The sequence below is a fragment of the Montipora capricornis genome, unplaced genomic scaffold, assembly GCF_036669925.1.
Source record: "Montipora capricornis isolate CH-2021 unplaced genomic scaffold, ASM3666992v2 scaffold_128, whole genome shotgun sequence".
NCBI lineage: Eukaryota > Metazoa > Cnidaria > Anthozoa > Scleractinia > Acroporidae > Montipora > Montipora capricornis.
In genome coordinates this window covers 73,886-94,393 of record NW_027179891.1, presented here as the reverse complement: position 1 = coordinate 94,393, position 20,508 = coordinate 73,886, and the positions used below count along the sequence as shown (strand labels likewise).

Below are 20,508 nucleotides of genomic sequence, written 5' to 3'. Positions count from 1 at the left end.
CCCGCGTCAGGTAAGTATGCCTTTTCCGCCTCTCCGGGACCGCAAAACGCAACTTGTCTGCGCATACCATTTGGGTAATGGAGTGCCACGATGCCATCCATCGGCCTGTCGTGTCGTGCTGTCCCTAGGTCACGATCGCTGCTATGCTACCTAGAAAAGAGAAGATAATGTGAAGGTTGGATTTGCTTGGTCACCTTTTTCTGCTTTCACCCGGGATTACGTGTTCTTCCCCCAGAGGGAAGTGGGCCCTCACGCTCGGAGGTAGGTGCTATTCCGGGAGGCAACCCGTGGCCGGGAACGAGGCAAGCCGCTTTTCCACGGCCCAGCTTGCCAAAATCCGCTTAATATAGGAGCTGCTCCGTGAGCAGCGTAGCAGATATTAAGCTGATAAGAACAGATACGACACTTGAGCTTAGCTCAAAGGCCGAGAAGCGATGCCCGTAAATGCTCACGGCGGACAAGGTGTCTCCCAGTCTCATGGCCACGAGAGCTATGGTGGTTCCGATTACAATCCGTGCCAAGGAAGGAATGCCCCAAAGCCAACCTGAAAGCGAGGCGCACAACAAACGATAGTGCTCTTGTACAGTGGGCAGCAGCACCAGCCATTGCATGGCACTTGCGTTGACGGCAAGAGGACAAATGCACATTGTGCTTGCGCTGACCTCGTTTTCATTTTCCCTTATAACAAAGTTAATTTTCACGGCAAATTAATTGTCTACGACCATACCACAGGGAAAAACACCGGTTCTCGTCCGATCACCGAAGTTAAGACCTGTCGGGCGGGGTTAGTACTTGGATGGGAGACCGCATGGGAATATCCCGTGTTGTAGGCTTGCAGTTTTCATGCTGTACACTTGATTATCTTAAACATTCTAAGTTTCTTTTAATGAAATAACATTCCAAACCAGGTTTTTTGAACACAACATGCCAACGATATGTCAAAGAGAAGACATACAACAAAACAAAATAGTTCACACGAGAAAGTGGAACTTGTATTCCCAAGGGAGCGCGTGCGCGCGAGATCTTATCAATCCAACGTTTATGACATGAAACGTATCTTTTCGTGTGAGCAAAGAACAGGATACGACAAGTAAAAAATGCATGCACTGTTATGCATTAGATGGAAGTTAACCTAGCCCGGATGATATGTATACAACGAAGGCTACAACACTACAACATTGATCTTGCGAAAACGTGACTTACGTGACGTAGCGCACTTCAAAGTCTTACTGTTCCCTGCTCAACACGGACAGTACTTATTCAAAGGAGGCCGATAAGACACTATGACCATGAAAGATTTACTTTTTATGATAACAATCCAATTAACTGATAACATAGAGAAACCACAAAGTGTTGGCCACAGAAATGTAACGCCAACTGATCTGGCGGGTCCTCAGTTACTCAATGCAAAACGGGCTCTCCAGAACGCAACATAACACAACGCAAAATAAATCTATCGCGATGGAGCAGTACAAACACACATCCACTTACGTTTTCGAAACGATGCACGAGGATAAGAGCTCGACCCGCTGGCATTTTCTTGTCACTCGTCTATCGATGGAAATCGATGCGGCTGAAATAAACACGTCGTCTCCCTCTCTGTACGGCCAAGAATGAGAGAAATGAAATCACAGTTTTTCAGTGCACCAAGTACGGAACATTCACCTACAATTTCAGCAGTGGACTTCACAAATACAACTCACCTTCCTTAGTCCTTACACCGCCACCGCATCTCCTTCCCTGCCCTGCCTGAAACGTTACCAACAAACCTTCCCATTAGCCAACTTTGCCACCGGGGTTTGGTGCGGGGACTAGCGCGAACGCAGGTCCCCACTACCAGAAATTATACGCTCGAGTTACCCACATTTGGGGTAATCGCAAGGGTCAACCAACTCGAAGTGCAATGAAAGAGCCTCACCTTGAGAGGACTGCCTCCCTGATCACAGTGCCTCCGCGTAAGGTAAGTATGCCTTTTAAGCCTCTCCGGGACCGCAAAACGCAACTTGTCTGCGCATACCATGTGGTAATGGAGGTCACGTGCTCCTCGTCCGGTCGTGTCGTGCTGTCCACTCGCTGCTCTGCTACCTAGGAAATGGAAGAGAATGTGGGGGTTGGTTGCTTGGTCACTTTTTCTGCTTTCACTTGATTATTTCTTCCCCAGAGGGAAGTGGGCCACGCTCGGAGGTAGTGCTATACCGAGGCAACCGTGGCCGGGACGAGGCAAGCCTCTTTTCCACGGCCCAGTTCCAAAAATCAGTTTAATATATGAGCTGCTCGATGAGCAGCGGTATCAGATATTAAGCTGATAAGAACAGATACTACACTTGATCTTAGCCAAAGGCCGAGAAGCGATGCCCGTAAATGCTCACGGCGGACAAGGTGCTCCCAGTCTCATGGCCACGAGATATGGTGGTCCGATTACAATCCGTGCCAAGGAAGGAATGCCCAAAGCCAACCTGAAAGCGAGGCGCACACAACGATCGCCTTGTACAGTGGGCAGCAGCACCAGCATTGCATGGCACTTGCGTTGACGGCAAGAGGACAAATGCACATTGTGCTTGCTCTGACCTCGTTTTCATTTTCCCTTATAACAAAGTTAATTTTCACGGCAAATTACTTGTCTACGACCATACCACAGGGAAAACACCGGTTCTCGTCCGATCACCGAAGTTAAGCCCTGTCGGCGGGGGTTAGTACTTGGAGGGAGACCGCCTGGGAATACCCCGTGTTGTAGGCTTCCCTTTTCCTTCTGTACACTTGATTATCTCAAAAAATCTCAGTTTCTTCAATGAAAGAACATTCCAAACCAGGTTTTTTGAACACAACATGCCAACGATATGTCAAAGATGAGACATACGACAAAAACAAAATAGTTCACACGAGAAAGTGGAACTTGTATTCCCAAGGGAGCGCGTGCGCGCGAGATCTTATCAATCCAACGTTATGACATGAAACGTATCTTTTCGTGTGAGCAAAGAACAGGATACGACAAGTAAAAAATGCATGCACTGTTATGCATTAGATGGAAGTTAACCTAGCCCGGATGATATGTATACAACGAAGGCTACAACACTACAACATTGATCTTGCGAAAACGTGACTTACGTGACGTAGCGCACTTCAAAGTCTTACTGTTCCCTGCTCAACACGGACAGTACGTATTCAAAGGGCCGATAAGACACTATCCTGACCATGAAAGATTTACTTTTTATGATAACAATCCAATTAACTGATAACATAGAGAAACCACAAAGTGTTGGCCACAGAAATGTAACGCCAACTGATCTGGCGGGTCCTCAGTTACTCAATGCAAAACGGGCTCTCCAGAACGCAACATAACACAACGCAAAAGAAATCTATCGCGATGGAGCAGTACAAACACACATCCACTTACGTTTTCGAAACGATGCACGAGGATAAGAGCTCGACCCGCTGGCATTTTCTTGTCTCACTCGTCTATCGATGGAAATCGATGCGGCTGAAATAAACACGTCGTCTCCCTCTCTGTACGGCCAAGAATGAGAGAAATGAAATCACAGTTTTTCAGTGCACCAAGTACGGAACATTCACCTACAATTTCAGCAGTGGACTTCACAAATACAACTCACCTTCCTTAGTCCTTACACCGCCACCGCATCTCCTTCCCTGCCCTGCCTGAAACGTTACCAACAAACCTTCCCATTAGCCAACTTTGCCACCGGGGGTGGGTGCGGGGACTAGCGCGAACGCAGGTCCCCACTACCAGAAATTATACGCTCGAGTTACCCACATTTGGTTAATCGCAAGGGTCAAACCAATCGAAGTGCAATGAAAGAGCCTCACCTTGAGAGGACTGCCTCCCTGATCACAGTGCCTCCCGCGTCAGGTAAGTATGCCTTTTCAGCCTCTCCGGGACCGCAAAACGCAACTTGTCTGCGCATACCATGTGGTAATGGAGGTCACGTGCTCCTCGTCCTGTCGTGTCGTGCTGTCCACTCGCTGCTATGCTACCTAGAAAAGAGAAGAGAATGTGAAGGTTGGTTGCTTGGTCACTTTTTCTGCTTTCACTTGATTATTTCTTCCCCAGAGGGAAGTGGGCCACGCTCGGAGGTAGTGCTATACCGAGGCAACCCGTGGCCGGGACGAGGCAAGCCTCTTTTCCACGGCCCAGTTCCAAAAATCAGTTTAATATATGAGCTGCTCGATGAGCAGCGTATCAGATATTAAGCTGATAAGAACAGATACTACACTTGATCTTAGCCAAAAGGCCGAGAAGCGATGCCCGTAAATGCTCACGGCGGACAAGGTGCTCCCAGTCTCATGGCCACGAGATATGGTGGTCCGATTACAATCCGTGCCAAGGAAGGAATGCCCAAAGCCAACCTGAAAGCGAGGCGCACACAACGATCGCTCTTGTACAGTGGGCAGCAGCACCAGCATTGCATGGCACTTGCGTTGACGGCAAGAGGACAAATGCACATTGTGCTTGCTCTGACCTCGTTTTCATTTTCCCTTATAAACAAAGTTAATTTTCACGGCAAATTACTTGTCTACGACCATACCACAGGGAAAACACCGGTTCTCGTCCGATCACCGAAGTTAAGCCCTGTCGGGCGGGGTTAGTACTTGGATGGGAGACCGCCTGGGAATACCCCGTGTTGTAGGCTTCCCTTTTTCCTTCTGTACACTTGATTATCTCAAAAAATCTCAGTTTCTTTCAATGAAAGAACATTCCAAACCAGGTTTTTTGAACACAACATGCCAACGATATGTCAAAGATGAGACATACGACAAAAACAAAATAGTTCACACGAGAAAGTGGAACTTGTATTCCCAAGGGAGCGCGTGCGCGCGAGATCTTATCAATCCAACGTTTATGACATGAAACGTATCTTTTCGTGTGAGCAAAGAACAGGATACGACAAGTAAAAAATGCATGCACTGTTATGCATTAGATGGAAGTTAACCTAGCCCGGATGATATGTATACAACGAAGGCTACAACACTACAACATTGATCTTGCGAAAACGTGACTTACGTGACGTAGCGCACTTCAAAGTCTTACTGTTCCCTGCTCAACACGGACAGTACGTATTCAAAGGGCCGATAAGACACTATCCTGACCATGAAAGATTTACTTTTTATGATAACAATCCAATTAACTGATAACATAGAGAACACACAAAGTGTTGGCCACCGAAATGTAACGCCAACTGATCTGGCGGGTCCTCAGTTACTCAATGCAAAACGGGCTCTCCAGAACGCAACATAACACAACGCAAAAAGAAATCTATCGCGATGAGCAGTACAAACACACATCCACTTACGTTTTCGAAACGATGCACGAGGATAAGAGCTCGACCCGCTGGCATTTTCTTGTCTCACTCGTCTATCGATGGAAATCGATGCGGCTGAAATAAACACGTCGTCTCCCTCTCTGTACGGCCAAGAATGAGAGAAATGAAATCACAGTTTTTCAGTGCACCAAGTACGGAACATTCACCTACAATTTCAGCAGTGGACTTCACAAATACAACTCACCTTCCTTAGTCCTTACACCGCCACCGCATCTCCTTCCCTGCCCTGCCTGAAACGTTACCAACAAACCTTCCATTAGCCAACTTTGCCACCGGGGTTTGGTGCGGGGACTAGCGCGAACGCAGGTCCCCACTACCAGAAATTATACGCTCGAGTTACCCACATTTGGGGTAATCGCAAGGGTCAACCCAATCGAAGTGCAATGAAAGAGCCTCACCTTGAGAGGACTGCCTCCCTGATCACAGTGCCTCCCGCGTCAGGTAAGTATGCCTTTCAGCCTCTCCGGGACCGCAAAACGCAACTTGTCTGCGCATACCATGTGGTAATGGAGGTCACGTGCTCCTCGTCCTGTCGTGTCGTGCTGTCCACTCGCTGCTATGCTACCTAGAAAAGAGAAGAGAATGTGAAGGTTGGTTGCTTGGTCACTTTTTCTGCTTTCACTTGATTATTTCTTCCCCAGAGGGAAGTGGGCCACCGCTCGGAGGTAGTGCTATACCGAGGCAACCCGTGGCCGGGACGAGGCAAGCCTCTTTTCCACGGCCCAGTTCCAAAAATCAGTTTAATATATGAGCTGCTCGATGAGCAGCGTATCAGATATTAAGCTGATAAGAACAGATTTTTTTTTTTTTTCAAAAGAGCGTTTATTCACAAATAAAAATGGAGCAATTACATATTCAGGAATACAAAAAAGTCTACAGAGTTACAAAGCCGGAGTAAGCAGCTAGCCGTAAGGGCCAGGGGCCCTAACGATAAAGTCCATGAACTGCGCAAGTTCCTTAAAGAGAGCCCCGGATTACAGGCACCGCAAACAGCGCGCGGACAAAGCAAAACGAGAATTAAATGTACGCCTAAATAGTAACGCTAGGAAGACCATTCCTCTACGTGCAAAAGCCTGGGAGAGACCACAAGAGAAAAGCGACTGTCTGAAAGGCGAAAGTGATCGAGCTTAATTCGACTACGGAGATCGCCAGAAACAAAACGGATAATAGCCCGATGATCTTCTTTACCGTTATAAAAGGTGGCCTTATTGCGAAAAGAGCCAAACACCGTAGAGAATGGTCTTGATAATGTGGCGCGCAATGTCGAGCCCTCTTTGTAACGAGAGGGGGCCAAATAAAAAAGAACACGAAAGGGACATTTAAGGTAAGCCGAAAGCCTAGCACACGATCTAAAGTTGGGGAAAAACGGGACCAAACCCGCTTAACCCGAGGGCAATGCAAAAAACAATGATCGATAGTCTCTCGTCTAGGGCAAGAAGCACAGAAAGCCGAGTTAATATATCCCCAATTAGCAAGGGAATCGCGAACCTTAACACCGCGGAGAGCGATTAGCCACAAGAGATCATTTTTAGGATTTTCGGTAAGAGAATCTCGAACGAGAGACCAATGATCATTGAGTGAAAAAGAAGAGCCACAAACCTGGGTCCAAACTCTATGCAAGATAGGGGAGGAGGAATTCGAGGAAAGTAGTTTCAAATATAAACGCTTAGAAGTTAAGTCGCAACTGCCAACGGATAAAAGAGTTTCAAGACAGCGGGCGTAAAAGGAGACGGAAAAGCAGGCAGAAGGGGCAAAATTATCGCGCAAACAATTCCACTGGGGGCGAAGAGAAGACAAACGTCTACCAACAAAATATTTACAAAGATAAAAACTAGAATCGTGAGGCGAGTCCAAAGTAAAAGCCATCCCCGCTAACTGCAAGGCAAGGCACTTAACACTAAAATTAATAATACCTATACCCCCTTGCGCAGCGCTTAAATATAAAGTATTACGAGCAACCGTCTCAATTTTACAACCCCAAAGAAAAGGCCAGATGAAACTATTGATACGGGAAAGGACCCAGGCAGGGGGAAGCAAAACCCTAGCTAGATACATCAGCTTGCTTAACCCTAAGGTGTTAATAAGGAGAGCCTTGCCTAGGAAGGACAGAGAACGAGATCTCCAAAGATTGAGGGACTTCTCTAGTTTGTTTAGCTTAGGTTGCCAATTATCATTCTCAACAGGGATAGTACCAAAAAAGACCCCAAGAATTTTCATTTTCTTGACCCAAGTAAGTCCAAGGGGTTCGTCAGTCCGAGAACGCCAAGCACCGAGCCACATGGCCTCCGTTTTCGACTTATTTAGCTTAGCTCCAGAACCACGTTCATAAAACACTAACACAATCAAAAAGCTTATTTAGAGAGAAAAGGTCTTTCAAAACAGCAGTAGTGTCATCAGCATAAAGGCGAACTTTCGCCTGCATCCCCTTGCACCAGGAAGTAAAAACCCCTCAATCTCAGGAGATCTACGGATCAGATTAGCAAGAACTTCTACACATAAAACATAAAGTAGAGGAGAGAGAGGATCCCCCTGACGGACACCCCGTTCAAGGGGATACTCTCAGTAAGCCAATCATTGAGGATGATACGCATGCAAGCACCATTATAAAAGGTACTAATCCAACGACAAAAATCAGAACCAAAACCGTAAACATTAAGCAGCTCTAGAAGGAAGACGCGATCGACTCGGTCGAAGGCCTTTTCTTGATCTAAACTAATCAAAATAGCAGACTCATTTGTTTGCTCAATGTGGCTAAGAACATCGCGCAACAACGTCACATTAGAGAAGATTGAACGACCCGGAACAGAACAAGATTGATCAGGAGAAACTATGTGATGCATAACCGAAGAAAGACGAGTTGTGATGGCTTTAGAGATAATCTTATAATCCACATTGAGCAAAGAAATGGGCCTCCAGTTTTTCAAATTCTTAATATCCCCACGCTTCTTATAAATAAGGCGAGTAACGCTTCCCTTCATAGAATCCGAAAGTTCAGAGTCGTGAAAACATTGGTTTGCGACTGATAGTAAAAGGGGGCCCAGAATGTCCCAAAAACGCAAGTAAAATTCGACAGACAAACCATCAGAACCAGGTGACCTTCCTAGGCTAAGGCTCCTTAATGAAATAGTCAATTCATCTAAAGTTAAAAGTCCCTCGCATGAGTCGCGCAGAGGAGGAGAAAGCGAAGAAAGAATAGAATCAAAACAGGATTGTTTACACACAGGATCAATAACCTCTTGCGAGAAAAGATTTGAATAAAAGCGCACGTGCGCACGTTCAACCTCCTCCCGAGTGAAAACTTCAATGTCATTATCATTCAAAATAGAAGAAACGTTATTACGGTCTAAGCGCTCACGTTCTAACTTGAAGAAGAAGCGTGAAGGTTTCTCGCCCTCCTCAAGCCACTGGACGCGAGAACGGATTTTAGAGCCTTCCAAAACACGCAAGGTAAGAGCATTCAGTTCAGATTCAAGCCGAGAAATTTCAGGGGCGACCGAAAGGTCGCCACAGACGAGACGGCGCTTGAGACCAATTATTGCATTAGTTATAAGGACGCGCTCATGCGAGAGACTTCTACGTTTATTCTTAGCAAAGGAAATAATTTCCGAGCGAATAGAGTCCTTAAAAAGTCCCACCAACATTTGACTGACGGAAAATAGTCAACGCAATCGGAGAGCTCGCGAATCTTAGCATCAAAGGAAAGACAAAAATCGCTATCATTCAAAAGGGAGGAATTAAATTTCCATAAGCCCGGACCACGCATATAATTAGACTCCAATTTTAAAGAAAGATTAACAAAATCATGATCAGAAAAGGCGCAAGGAGAAATGTCACAGGACTGAACTAAGGGGAATAAATTTCGGGAAACAAAAAATTTGTCAAGGCGCGAGCCGATGGACAAAGTCGAATTAAACCAAGAGCACGCTCGGACACGGGGATGCACTTTGCGCCAAGCATCTTCAAGGTAAAGTGAACGACGAAAGTCAGAGAGATATTTTGCAATGGAGACATTGCCACCGAATTTATCTAAATCAGATTCATAACAATTGAAATCACCGGCAATAATGGTAAAATCAGCAGGAAGGCAGAAAGCATGCAGATTCTCGAAAAACACTTTTCGGTCAGTCAAAAGGGTGGGCGCATAAATATTAATAATATTAAACTTACGATTATTATACTCAACGAGTAAACTAAGGACACGTCCATCATGATCTCTACGCCAAGATAAAACTTGACCATCAAAACGATCGGAAATCAAAATAATAACACCAGCCTGTTTACCAACAGCAGGGGACCAAAAAGATGGCCCACTCCAGTCAGCAACCAGGGAATTAAAGGCAACAGGATCAGATATTAAAGTCTCCTGAATGCAGATAATACCGAAAACCGAAACGAACATAATCAAGCAAAGCTTTCCGAGTAGCCTGATTAGAACCACGTGAATTAATTGAAATTAAATTAAACATAGAGGTCATGATGGACGGCTTTTTTTCGTAGGCACACGCGAAGGATTCGTTGACTTACGAACAGGCACAATGGTTGGAGTGACATTAGCAGGTGTCCGGCTGGATCCTCTCTTGACAGCTCGTCCCAACGTACGAGTTGGGAAAAGGTCAGGCGCAGGGGTATAATCATCTGAGTCAGAATCATCAGATACGACGAGAGGATGATCACCAGGGTCAGAAAGCAGCGGGCGAGAGGTCTGTAAGGGCGAATCAGCATCAGGATCAAGGTCAGGATCAGCATCATCAGAAGCAACGTCAACGTCAAGATCAGGAACAGCATCAGGAACAGGGTCAGCGACAGGGGCAGGAACATTATCAGGATCGGAGTTGTCATCAGGGTAATCAGGAAGGGAGTCAGGCGGAGGATCGGCAACATCCATAGCATAGGCTACTTCGGCATCGGAGGCAGCTTCTACCAAGGCTGGATTAGAGGGCGCATAGGAAGCCAAAATACTCTGGGACTGAGAAAGGTCAGAAGAAAGAGGAGGGAAGATTGTATCTGCGAAGGGCCGAGTGCTCAGAAGAGGCTGCAAAGAGGAAGACTGCGACGAGGAAGACTGCGACGAGGATTGGGAAGAGCAGGATGAAGATAGTTGGCTAGGAGGCTGCGAAGGTCGATTAGAGGGCTGAACAGCAGGTTGAAGATCAGGAGACGGCTGGGGAGGAGGGTCGTCTGGCTTGTCAGCATCTCGGTAAGATCGAGGACGGCGATGCCACGAGTGTTGACAATCGATAGCCCTATGGCCTTGGTCACGACACACACAGCAGAAATCCTTCTCAGGGCATTCCTTAAACATATGACCAATACGCTCGCAATTGTAGCAGAAGGTATTAGGGCAATCCTTAGCCATGTGATCGGGAAGGTTGCACTTTCGACAAGTAGGCGTCTGATTGTCGTGACGGACACGGACCAGAACCCGGCCAAAACGAAGAAAGGAAGGGATAGATTTGGACAGGACCATACCAAAGACCCGAGTTCCATTGTCCAACGTAGGGTAGTTCTGGTGTTTACTACGTCGAGTAAACTTCACAGTACCATAGGGAGCAAGACGCATATGAAGCGCAGAATCAGGAAGTTCATAAGGAGCACCAAAAACAGCAACATAGACGATACGGGGGTTACCAGAAGATGTAGGGGCACCAGAGCGGAGGAAACGAGGCACCAACGATGAAGCCCGAAGAAAGGTGTTACGATAATCTTCTTTGGTAAAGGTGACACACACTTGCTGCGGGGAAACCCACTGGACGCAGCGAACAGCAGCAGAAGGAATCTGGCAGGTCTCTAGGTCGGCAAAAAGATCCTTTAAAGCAAAGTCGCCATCAGGTTTCGGAAAAAAGGCAGAACACGGTCTCTCTGGCAAGCGGTTATAAACAGAAAAATTCTCTCTCTCAAAGGTAGACGGAACAAAGCGGCTGCGAACAGGAGCATTATTGACGAGCGGAACAGGGTCACCAGACCCGGCAGTGACACCGGCATATGAAATAGCAGTATTCGATGAGGTAGCAGCAATATCAGAAGAAGGATTCACAGCAACATTCTCAGAAACATCATCCATAGGGGCGTCGCCCCAATTAACACGTGTATCAGTATCAGCATCCATGGAATCGCAAGAGCAAGGATACCACAAGGAACGCAAAACCTACTACCAAAATGGTAGGGCTTCGCCCTGGGAGAACCCACAAAACATCGGCCAAAAAGACTTAGCCAAAAGGCCGAGAAGCGATGCCCGTAAATGCTCACGGCGGACAAGGTGCTCCCAGTCTCATGGCCACGAGATATGGTGGTCCGATTACAATCCGTGCCAAGGAAGGAATGCCCAAAGCCAACCTGAAAGCGAGGCGCACACAACGATCGCTCTTGTACAGTGGGCAGCAGCACCAGCATTGCATGGCACTTGCGTTGACGGCAAGAGGACAAATGCACATTGTGCTTGCTCTGACCTCGTTTTCATTTTCCCTTATAACAAAGTTAATTTTCACGGCAAATTACTTGTCTACGACCATACCACAGGGAAAACACCGGTTCTCGTCCGATCACCGAAGTTAAGCCCTGTCGGGCGGGGTTAGTACTTGGATGGGAGACCGCCTGGGAATACCCCGTGTTGTAGGCTTCCCTTTTTCCTTCTGTACACTTGATTATCTCAAAAAATCTCAGTTTCTTTCAATGAAAGAACATTCCAAACCAGGTTTTTTGAACACAACATGCCAACGATATGTCAAAGATGAGACATACGACAAAAACAAAATAGTTCACACGAGAAAGTGGAACTTGTATTCCCAAGGGAGCGCGTGCGCGCGAGATCTTATCAATCCAACGTTTATGACATGAAACGTATCTTTTCGTGTGAGCAAAGAACAGGATACGACAAGTAAAAAATGCATGCACTGTTATGCATTAGATGGAAGTTAACCTAGCCCGGATGATATGTATACAACGAAGGCTACAACACTACAACATTGATCTTGCGAAAACGTGACTTACGTGACGTAGCGCACTTCAAAGTCTTACTGTTCCCTGCTCAACACGGACAGTACGTATTCAAAGGGCCGATAAGACACTATCCTGACCATGAAAGATTTACTTTTTATGATAACAATCCAATTAACTGATAACATAGAGAAACCACAAAGTGTTGGCCACAGAAATGTAACGCCAACTGATCTGGCGGGTCCTCAGTTACTCAATGCAAAACGGGCTCTCCAGAACGCAACATAACACAACGCAAAATAAATCTATCGCGATGGAGCAGTACAAACACACATCCACTTACGTTTTCGAAACGATGCACGAGGATAAGAGCTCGACCCGCTGGCATTTTCTTGTCTCACTCGTCTATCGATGGAAATCGATGCGGCTGAAATAAACACGTCGTCTCCCTCTCTGTACGGCCAAGAATGAGAGAAATGAAATCACAGTTTTTCAGTGCACCAAGTACGGAACATTCACCTACAATTTCAGCAGTGGACTTCACAAATACAACTCACCTTCCTTAGTCCTTACACCGCCACCGCATCTCCTTCCCTGCCCTGCCTGAAACGTTACCAACAAACCTTCCCATTAGCCAACTTTGCCACCGGGGTTTGGTGCGGGGACTAGCGCGAACGCAGGTCCCCACTACCAGAAATTATACGCTCGAGTTACCCACATTTGGGGTAATCGCAAGGGTCAACCCAATCGAAGTGCAATGAAAGAGCCTCACCTTGAGAGGACTGCCTCCCTGATCACAGTGCCTCCCGCGTCAGGTAAGTATGCCTTTTCAGCCTCTCCGGGACCGCAAAACGCAACTTGTCTGCGCATACCATGTGGTAATGGAGGTCACGTGCTCCTCGTCCTGTCGTGTCGTGCTGTCCACTCGCTGCTATGCTACCTAGAAAAGAGAAGAGAATGTGAAGGTTGGTTGCTTGGTCACTTTTTCTGCTTTCACTTGATTATTTCTTCCCCAGAGGGAAGTGGGCCACGCTCGGAGGTAGTGCTATACCGAGGCAACCCGTGGCCGGGACGAGGCAAGCCTCTTTTCCACGGCCCAGTTCCAAAAATCAGTTTAATATATGAGCTGCTCGATGAGCAGCGGTATCAGATATTAAGCTGATATAAGAACAGATACTACACACTTGATCTTAGCCAAAAGGCCGAGAAGCGATGCCCGTAAATGCTCACGGCGGACAAGGTGCTCCCAGTCTCATGGCCACGAGATATGGTGGTCCGATTACAATCCGTGCCAAGGAAGGAATGCCCAAAGCCAACCTGAAAGCGAGGCGCACACAACGATCGCTCTTGTACAGTGGGCAGCAGCACCAGCATTGCATGGCACTTGCGTTGACGGCAAGAGGACAAATGCACATTGTGCTTGCTCTGACCTCGTTTTCATTTTCCCTTATAACAAAGTTAATTTTCACGGCAAATTACTTGTCTACGACCATACCACACAGGGAAAACACCGGTTCTCGTCCGATCACCGAAGTTAAGCCTGTCGGGCGGGGTTAGTACTTGGATGGGAGACCGCCTGGGAATACCCCGTGTTGTAGGCTTCCCTTTTCCTTCTGTACACTTGATTATCTCAAAAAATCTCAGTTTCTTTCAATGAAAGAACATTCCAAACCAGGTTTTTTGAACACAACATGCCAACGATATGTCAAAGATGAGACATACGACATACGACAAAAACAAAATAGTTCACACGAGAAAGTGGAACTTGTATTCCCAAGGGAGCGCGTGCGCGCGAGATCTTATCAATCCAACGTTTATGACATGAAACGTATCTTTTCGTGTGAGCAAAGAACAGGATACGACAAGTAAAAAATGCATGCACTGTTATGCATTAGATGGAAGTTAACCTAGCCCGGATGATATGTATACAACGAAGGCTACAACACTACAACATTGATCTTGCGAAAACGTGACTTACGTGACGTAGCGCACTTCAAAGTCTTACTGTTCCCTGCTCAACACGGACAGTACGTATTCAAAGGGCCGATAAGACACTATCCTGACCATGAAAGATTTACTTTTATGATAACAATCCAATTAACTGATAACATAGAGAAACCACAAAGTGTTGGCCACAGAAATGTAACGCCAACTGATCTGGCGGGTCCTCAGTTACTCAATGCAAAACGGGCTCTCCAGAACGCAACATAACACAACGCAAAAGAAATCTATCGCGATGGAGCAGTACAAACACACATCCACTTACGTTTTCGAAACGATGCACGAGGATAAGAGCTCGACCCGCTGGCATTTTCTTGTCTCACTCGTCTATCGATGGAAATCGATGCGGCTGAAATAAACACGTCGTCTCCCTCTCTGTACGGCCAAGAATGAGAGAAATGAAATCACAGTTTTTCAGTGCACCAAGTACGGAACATTCACCTACAATTTCAGCAGTGGACTTCACAAATACAACTCACCTTCCTTAGTCCTTACACCGCCACCGCATCTCCTTCCCTGCCCTGCCTGAAACGTTACCAACAAACCTTCCCATTAGCCAACTTTGCCACCGGGGTTTGGTGCGGGGACTAGCGCGAACGCAGGTCCCCACTACCAGAAATTATACGCTCGAGTTACCCCACATTTGGGGTAATCGCAAGGGTCAACCCAATCGAAGTGCAATGAAAGAGCCTCACCTTGAGAGGACTGCCTCCCTGATCACAGTGCCTCCCGCGTCAGGTAAGTATGCCTTTTCAGCCTCTCCGGGACCGCAAAACGCAACTTGTCTGCGCATACCATGTGGTAATGGAGGTCACGTGCTCCTCGTCCTGTCGTGTCGTGCTGTCCACTCGCTGCTATGCTACCTAGAAAAGAGAAGAGAATGTGAAGGTTGGTTGCTTGGTCACTTTTTCTGCTTTCACTTGATTATTTCTTCCCCAGAGGGAAGTGGGCCACGCTCGGAGGTAGTGCTATACCGAGGCACCCGTGGCCGGGACGAGGCAAGCCTCTTTTCCACGGCCCAGTTCCAAAAATCAGTTTAATATATGAGCTGCTCGATGAGCAGCGTATCAGATATTAAGCTGATAAGAACAGATACTACACTTGATCTTAGCCAAAAGGCCGAGAAGCGATGCCCGTAAATGCTCACGGCGGACAAGGTGCTCCCAGTCTCATGGCCACGAGATATGGTGGTCCGATTACAATCCGTGCCAAGGAAGGAATGCCCAAAGCCAACCTGAAAAGCGAGGCGCACACAACGATCGCTCTTGTACAGTGGGCAGCAGCACCAGCATTGCATGGCACTTGCGTTGACGGCAAGAGGACAAATGCACATTGTGCTTGCTCTGACCTCGTTTTCATTTTCCCTTATAACAAAAGTTAATTTTCACGGCAAATTACTTGTCTACGACCATACCACAGGGAAAAAACACCGTTCTCGTCCGATCACCGAAGTTAAGCCCTGTCGGGCGGGGTTAGTACTTGGATGGGAGACCGCCTGGGAATACCCCCGTGTTGTAGGCTTCCCTTTTTCCTTCTGTACACTTGATTATCTCAAAAAATCTCAGTTTCTTTCAATGAAAGAACATTCCAAACCAGGTTTTTTGAACACAACATGCCAACGATATGTCAAAGATGAGACATACGACAAAAACAAAATAGTTCACGAGAGAAAGTGGAACTTGTATTCCAAGGGAGCGCGTGCGCGCGAGATCTTATCAATCCAACGTTTATGACATGAAACGTATCTTTTCGTGTGAGCAAAGAACAGGATACGACAAGTAAAAAATGCATGCACTGTTATGCATTAGATGGAAGTTAACCTAGCCCGGATGATATATGTATACAACGAAGGCTACAACACTACAACATTGATCTTGCGAAAACGTGACTTACGTGACGTAGCGCACTTCAAAGTCTTACTGTTCCCTGCTCAACACGGACAGTACGTATTCAAAGGGCCGATAAGACACTATCCTGACCATGAAAGATTTACTTTTTTATATGATAACAATCCAATTAACTGATAACATAGAGAAACCACAAAGTGTTGGCCACAGAAATGTAACGCCAACTGATCTGGCGGGTCCTCAGTTACTCAATGCAAAACGGGCTCTCCAGAACGCAACATAACACAAACGCAAAAGAAATCTATCGCGATGGAGCAGTACAAACACACATCCACTTACGTTTTCGAAACGATGCACGAGGATAAGAGCTCGACCCGCTGGCATTTTCTTGTCTCACTCGTCTATCGATGGAAATCGATGCGGCTGAAATAAACACGTCGTCTCCTCTCTGTACGGCCAAGAATGAGAGAAATGAAATCACAGTTTTTCAGTGCACCAAGTACGGAAAACATTCACCTACAATTTCAGCAGTGGACTTCACAAATACAACTCACCTTCCTTAGTCCTTACACCGCCACCGCATCTCCTTCCCTGCCCTGCCTGAAACGTTACCAACAAACCTTCCCATTAGCCAACTTTGCCACCGGGGTTTGGTGCGGGGGACTAGCGCGAACGCAGGTCCCCACTACCAGAAATTATACGCTCGAGTTACCCACATTTGGGGTAATCGCAAGGGTCAACCCAATCGAAGTGCAATGAAAGAGCCTCACCTTGAGAGGACTGCCTCCCTGATCACAGTGCCTCCCGCGTCAGGTAAGTATGCCTTTTCAGCCTCTCCGGGACCGCAAAACGCAACTTGTCTGCGCATACCATGTGGTAATGGAGGTCACGTGCTCCTCGTCCTGTCGTGTCGTGCTGTCCACTCGCTGCTATGCTACCTAGAAAAGAGAAGAGAATGTGAAGGTTGGTTGCTTGGTCACTTTTTCTGCTTTCACTTGATTATTTCTTCCCCAGAGGGAAGTGGGCCACGCTCGGAGGTAGTGCTATACCGAGGCAACCCGTGGCCGGGACGAGGCAAGCCTCTTTTCCACGGCCCGTTCCAAAAATCAGTTTAATATATGAGCTGCTCGATGAGCAGCGTATCAGATATTAAGCTGATAAGAACAGATACTACACTTGATCTTAGCCAAAAGGCCGAGAAGCGATGCCCGTAAATGCTCACGGCGGACAAGGTGCTCCCAGTCTCATGGCCACGAGATATGGTGGTCCGATTACAATCCGTGCCAAGGAAGGAATGCCCAAAGCCAACCTGAAAGCGAGGCGCACACAACGATCGCTCTGTACAGTGGGCAGCAGCACCAGCATTGCATGGCACTTGCGTTGACGGCAAGAGGACAAATGCACATTGTGCTTGCTCTGACCTCGTTTTCATTTTCCTTATAACAAAGTTAATTTTTCACGGCAAATTACTTGTCTACGACCATACCACAGGGAAAACACCGGTTCTCGTCCGATCACCGAAGTTAAGCCCTGTCGGGCGGGGTTAGTACTTGGATGGGAGACCGCCTGGGAATACCCCGTGTTGTAGGCTTCCCTTTTTCCTTCTGTACACTTGATTATCTCAAAAAATCTCAGTTTCTTTCAATGAAAGAACATTCCAAACCAGGTTTTTTGAACACAAACATGCCAACGATATGTCAAAGATGAGACATACGACAAAAAACAAAATAGTTCACACGAGAAAGTGGAACTTGTATTCCCAAGGGAGCGCGTGCGCGCGAGATCTTATCAATCCAACGTTTATGACATGAAACGTATCTTTTCGTGTGAGCAAAGAACAGGATACGACAAGTAAAAAATGCATGCACTGTTATGCATTAGATGGAAGTTAACCTAGCCCGGATGATATGTATATAACGAAGGCTACAACACTACAACATTGATCTTGCGAAAACGTGACTTACGTGACGTAGCGCACTTCAAAGTCTTACTGTTCCCTGCTCAACACGGACAGTACGTATTCAAAGGGCCGATAAGACACTATCCTGACCATGAAAGATTTACTTTTTATGATAACAATCCAATTAACTGATAACATAGAGAAACCACAAAGTGTTGGCCACAGAAATGTAACGCCAACTGATCTGGCGGGTCCTCAGTTACTCAATGCAAAACGGGCTCTCCAGAACGCAACATAACACAACGCAAAAGAAATCTATCGCGATGGAGCAGTACAAACACACATCCACTTACGTTTTCGAAAACGATGCACGAGGATAAGAGCTCGACCCGCTGGCATTTTCTTGTCTCACTCGTCTATCGATGGAATCGATGCGGCTGAAATAAAAAACGTCGTCTCCCTCTCTGTACGGCCAAGAATGAGAGAAATGAAATCACAGTTTTTCAGTGCACCAAGTACGGAACATTCACCTACAATTTCAGCAGTGGACTTCACAAATACAACTCACCTTCCTTAGTCCTTACACCGCCACCGCATCTCCTTCCCTGCCCTGCCTGAAACGTTACCAACAAAACCTTCCCATTAGCCAACTTTGCCACCGGGGTTTGGTGCGGGGACTAGCGCGAACGCAGGTCCCCACTACCAGAAATTATACGCTCGAGTTACCCACATTTGGGGTAATCGCAAGGGTCAACCCAATCGAAGTGCAATGAAAGAGCCTCACCTTGAGAGGACTGCCTCCCTGATCACAGTGCCTCCCGCGTCAGGTAAGTTTTTTATGTTTAACCCCGGTAGGGTGAGTGCAATGGCCGCCAGACATAACGACGAATCCGTCAAACACAACGGTTCACCTCAAACGGGGGTGCACCAACACGCCAACTTCGCCGGGGAATCGAACCCCGCCCCTACCAACAAGTAACAAAAGACAAACACACAAACGAGGAATTGCACTAGGAGATGCCTCGCCTGACTTACACTCCTAAATGACAATTCGACAAAACGACAAAAAAGACTCAAAAACAAACTGGACAAAACCAAAACAAGCACGACCCAGCACAAGGGTGAAAAGCGACCCACAAAAAAGGGCCACCCGTCAACCGACTTACCCAGCGCCAAGGCGTTGGTTCACCCCGAAAAAAAAGGCCAGGACAGGCACACGCAACACAAAACCAGCACCTAAATGTGAACAACCAGAGTATCATTACGCAACGACGCCACCACACCACGACCACCCCACTGACGGACAAAATAACGACGACGGCGGTCAGACCGGAAACGACGGAAAAAACAAACGGGAAGATTAAACCGAACCCGAGACTTCACACGCTCCATAACATCAACAGCCGAAGGACGAACACCCCTAAAACGAAAATCATTCCGAGCCCCCCAAATACAAAAAACTTGCAGACATTCAACATATAAACAAAAACCCGTGGAACCACAGACAACTCATCAGCCGAGAACCAAAAAAGTGCATGACGAACCAAGATAGAGAAGGACAAAGAGGAGAAGCCAAGAACATAAGAGACTGAAGCCAGGACAAAACACTGACCGCCAGAGGACAGTGAAAAAACAGATGCTGAAGAGACTCGACAGGAGCAGAACAAAAACAAGCAGTGGAAAGAGCATAACCAAAACCAGCAAGCCTTTCGGCCGTGTAAAGGACCCCATGAGAAATTTTCCAAGACAAATCAATAACTGGCCGATCCAAATCAAAAAAAAAAGAAAAGCTGACGCCAAGTAGAAGACCAATAAAGAGAACCAAACAAAGGAAAGAACTTCTCCTCACAATGAGGAGAGACAGCATTCTCGGACAAAAGAAACAAATAAGCAGATTTCGTGGTCATAGTAGAAACAGGACAAAAATCAATACCCGAAACCAATACCCAAAGAAGACGCTGTAAGGGATCCTTTACACGCCCGCCAAGCAGTCAACAGAGAACGATAAAACGGAGGCAGAGAATCCGGCGAAAAAACAAAGCGGAGCAGAAAAAAACGAGATGCGGAGGAGCGGCAAGCCGAGAAGAAAACCAAAAACCATGAAAGTGACCCAAGAAGACGGAGAAGAAACAAAACGACGAACCCACTGAACATGAAGAGCCATAACCTTACTTACACTGAAAAATCCACAACAGAGAAACCACCCAAACAAGAAGGCTGAACCCACAACACGACGAGCGACCAAGTCTCGCTTACCGCTCCAAAAAAATTTAAAAATTAACGTATTCAATTCGACACTGACCCACCGGGGAACATGGATTAAAGAGGCCACGTACCACACACACGGGGAAAGGGCCAAGGCATTGATAACAAGTGCCTTGCCCTTATAGGATAACGAACGCTGACGCCAAGAGTTCAAAGCATTTTCAACCGCGGTGATACGCGGCCTCCAATTGTCCTCCTCCAAGTTACCCGGACCCAGAAAAACCCC

General features: G+C 46.9%; 20 non-coding genes and 1 pseudogene across 20 annotated transcripts; 7 read left to right on the top strand and 14 right to left on the bottom strand.

The window, feature by feature from the left end:
* Nucleotides 1-236: 236 nt before the first annotated feature.
* Nucleotides 237-436, bottom strand: LOC138034569 (U2 spliceosomal RNA). Its single transcript, XR_011129080.1, has one exon. It is a non-coding gene; the product is annotated as a U2 spliceosomal RNA (small nuclear RNA).
* A 277-nt stretch (nucleotides 437-713) lies between these two features.
* Nucleotides 714-833, top strand: LOC138034588 (5S ribosomal RNA). Its single transcript, XR_011129097.1, has one exon. It is a non-coding gene; the product is annotated as a 5S ribosomal RNA (ribosomal RNA).
* Nucleotides 834-1,805: 972 nt separating this feature from the next.
* On the bottom strand, nucleotides 1,806-1,968 carry LOC138034612 (U1 spliceosomal RNA). Its single transcript, XR_011129119.1, has one exon. It is a non-coding gene; the product is annotated as a U1 spliceosomal RNA (small nuclear RNA).
* A 195-nt stretch (nucleotides 1,969-2,163) lies between these two features.
* Nucleotides 2,164-2,353, bottom strand: LOC138034565 (U2 spliceosomal RNA). The gene has a single exon (XR_011129077.1). It is a non-coding gene; the product is annotated as a U2 spliceosomal RNA (small nuclear RNA).
* A 266-nt stretch (nucleotides 2,354-2,619) lies between these two features.
* On the top strand, nucleotides 2,620-2,737 carry LOC138034589 (5S ribosomal RNA). The gene has a single exon (XR_011129098.1). It is a non-coding gene; the product is annotated as a 5S ribosomal RNA (ribosomal RNA).
* Nucleotides 2,738-3,710: 973 nt separating this feature from the next.
* Nucleotides 3,711-3,873, bottom strand: LOC138034610 (U1 spliceosomal RNA). Its single transcript, XR_011129117.1, has one exon. It is a non-coding gene; the product is annotated as a U1 spliceosomal RNA (small nuclear RNA).
* Nucleotides 3,874-4,067: 194 nt separating this feature from the next.
* LOC138034552 (U2 spliceosomal RNA) lies at nucleotides 4,068-4,259 on the bottom strand. Its single transcript, XR_011129065.1, has one exon. It is a non-coding gene; the product is annotated as a U2 spliceosomal RNA (small nuclear RNA).
* A 268-nt stretch (nucleotides 4,260-4,527) lies between these two features.
* LOC138034576 (5S ribosomal RNA) lies at nucleotides 4,528-4,646 on the top strand. The gene has a single exon (XR_011129086.1). It is a non-coding gene; the product is annotated as a 5S ribosomal RNA (ribosomal RNA).
* A 975-nt stretch (nucleotides 4,647-5,621) lies between these two features.
* On the bottom strand, nucleotides 5,622-5,785 carry LOC138034607 (U1 spliceosomal RNA). The gene has a single exon (XR_011129114.1). It is a non-coding gene; the product is annotated as a U1 spliceosomal RNA (small nuclear RNA).
* Nucleotides 5,786-5,978: 193 nt separating this feature from the next.
* On the bottom strand, nucleotides 5,979-6,159 carry LOC138034567 (U2 spliceosomal RNA; annotated as a pseudogene).
* A 5,674-nt stretch (nucleotides 6,160-11,833) lies between these two features.
* Nucleotides 11,834-11,952, top strand: LOC138034575 (5S ribosomal RNA). Its single transcript, XR_011129085.1, has one exon. It is a non-coding gene; the product is annotated as a 5S ribosomal RNA (ribosomal RNA).
* Nucleotides 11,953-12,928: 976 nt separating this feature from the next.
* Nucleotides 12,929-13,092, bottom strand: LOC138034606 (U1 spliceosomal RNA). The gene has a single exon (XR_011129113.1). It is a non-coding gene; the product is annotated as a U1 spliceosomal RNA (small nuclear RNA).
* Nucleotides 13,093-13,286: 194 nt separating this feature from the next.
* Nucleotides 13,287-13,483, bottom strand: LOC138034566 (U2 spliceosomal RNA). Its single transcript, XR_011129078.1, has one exon. It is a non-coding gene; the product is annotated as a U2 spliceosomal RNA (small nuclear RNA).
* A 267-nt stretch (nucleotides 13,484-13,750) lies between these two features.
* LOC138034590 (5S ribosomal RNA) lies at nucleotides 13,751-13,870 on the top strand. The gene has a single exon (XR_011129099.1). It is a non-coding gene; the product is annotated as a 5S ribosomal RNA (ribosomal RNA).
* Nucleotides 13,871-14,851: 981 nt separating this feature from the next.
* Nucleotides 14,852-15,016, bottom strand: LOC138034609 (U1 spliceosomal RNA). Its single transcript, XR_011129116.1, has one exon. It is a non-coding gene; the product is annotated as a U1 spliceosomal RNA (small nuclear RNA).
* Nucleotides 15,017-15,210: 194 nt separating this feature from the next.
* Nucleotides 15,211-15,401, bottom strand: LOC138034554 (U2 spliceosomal RNA). The gene has a single exon (XR_011129067.1). It is a non-coding gene; the product is annotated as a U2 spliceosomal RNA (small nuclear RNA).
* A 269-nt stretch (nucleotides 15,402-15,670) lies between these two features.
* LOC138034591 (5S ribosomal RNA) lies at nucleotides 15,671-15,791 on the top strand. The gene has a single exon (XR_011129100.1). It is a non-coding gene; the product is annotated as a 5S ribosomal RNA (ribosomal RNA).
* Nucleotides 15,792-16,774: 983 nt separating this feature from the next.
* On the bottom strand, nucleotides 16,775-16,938 carry LOC138034594 (U1 spliceosomal RNA). The gene has a single exon (XR_011129102.1). It is a non-coding gene; the product is annotated as a U1 spliceosomal RNA (small nuclear RNA).
* A 194-nt stretch (nucleotides 16,939-17,132) lies between these two features.
* On the bottom strand, nucleotides 17,133-17,323 carry LOC138034553 (U2 spliceosomal RNA). Its single transcript, XR_011129066.1, has one exon. It is a non-coding gene; the product is annotated as a U2 spliceosomal RNA (small nuclear RNA).
* Nucleotides 17,324-17,589: 266 nt separating this feature from the next.
* Nucleotides 17,590-17,708, top strand: LOC138034574 (5S ribosomal RNA). The gene has a single exon (XR_011129084.1). It is a non-coding gene; the product is annotated as a 5S ribosomal RNA (ribosomal RNA).
* A 980-nt stretch (nucleotides 17,709-18,688) lies between these two features.
* On the bottom strand, nucleotides 18,689-18,852 carry LOC138034608 (U1 spliceosomal RNA). Its single transcript, XR_011129115.1, has one exon. It is a non-coding gene; the product is annotated as a U1 spliceosomal RNA (small nuclear RNA).
* Nucleotides 18,853-20,508: the final 1,656 nt, after the last annotated feature.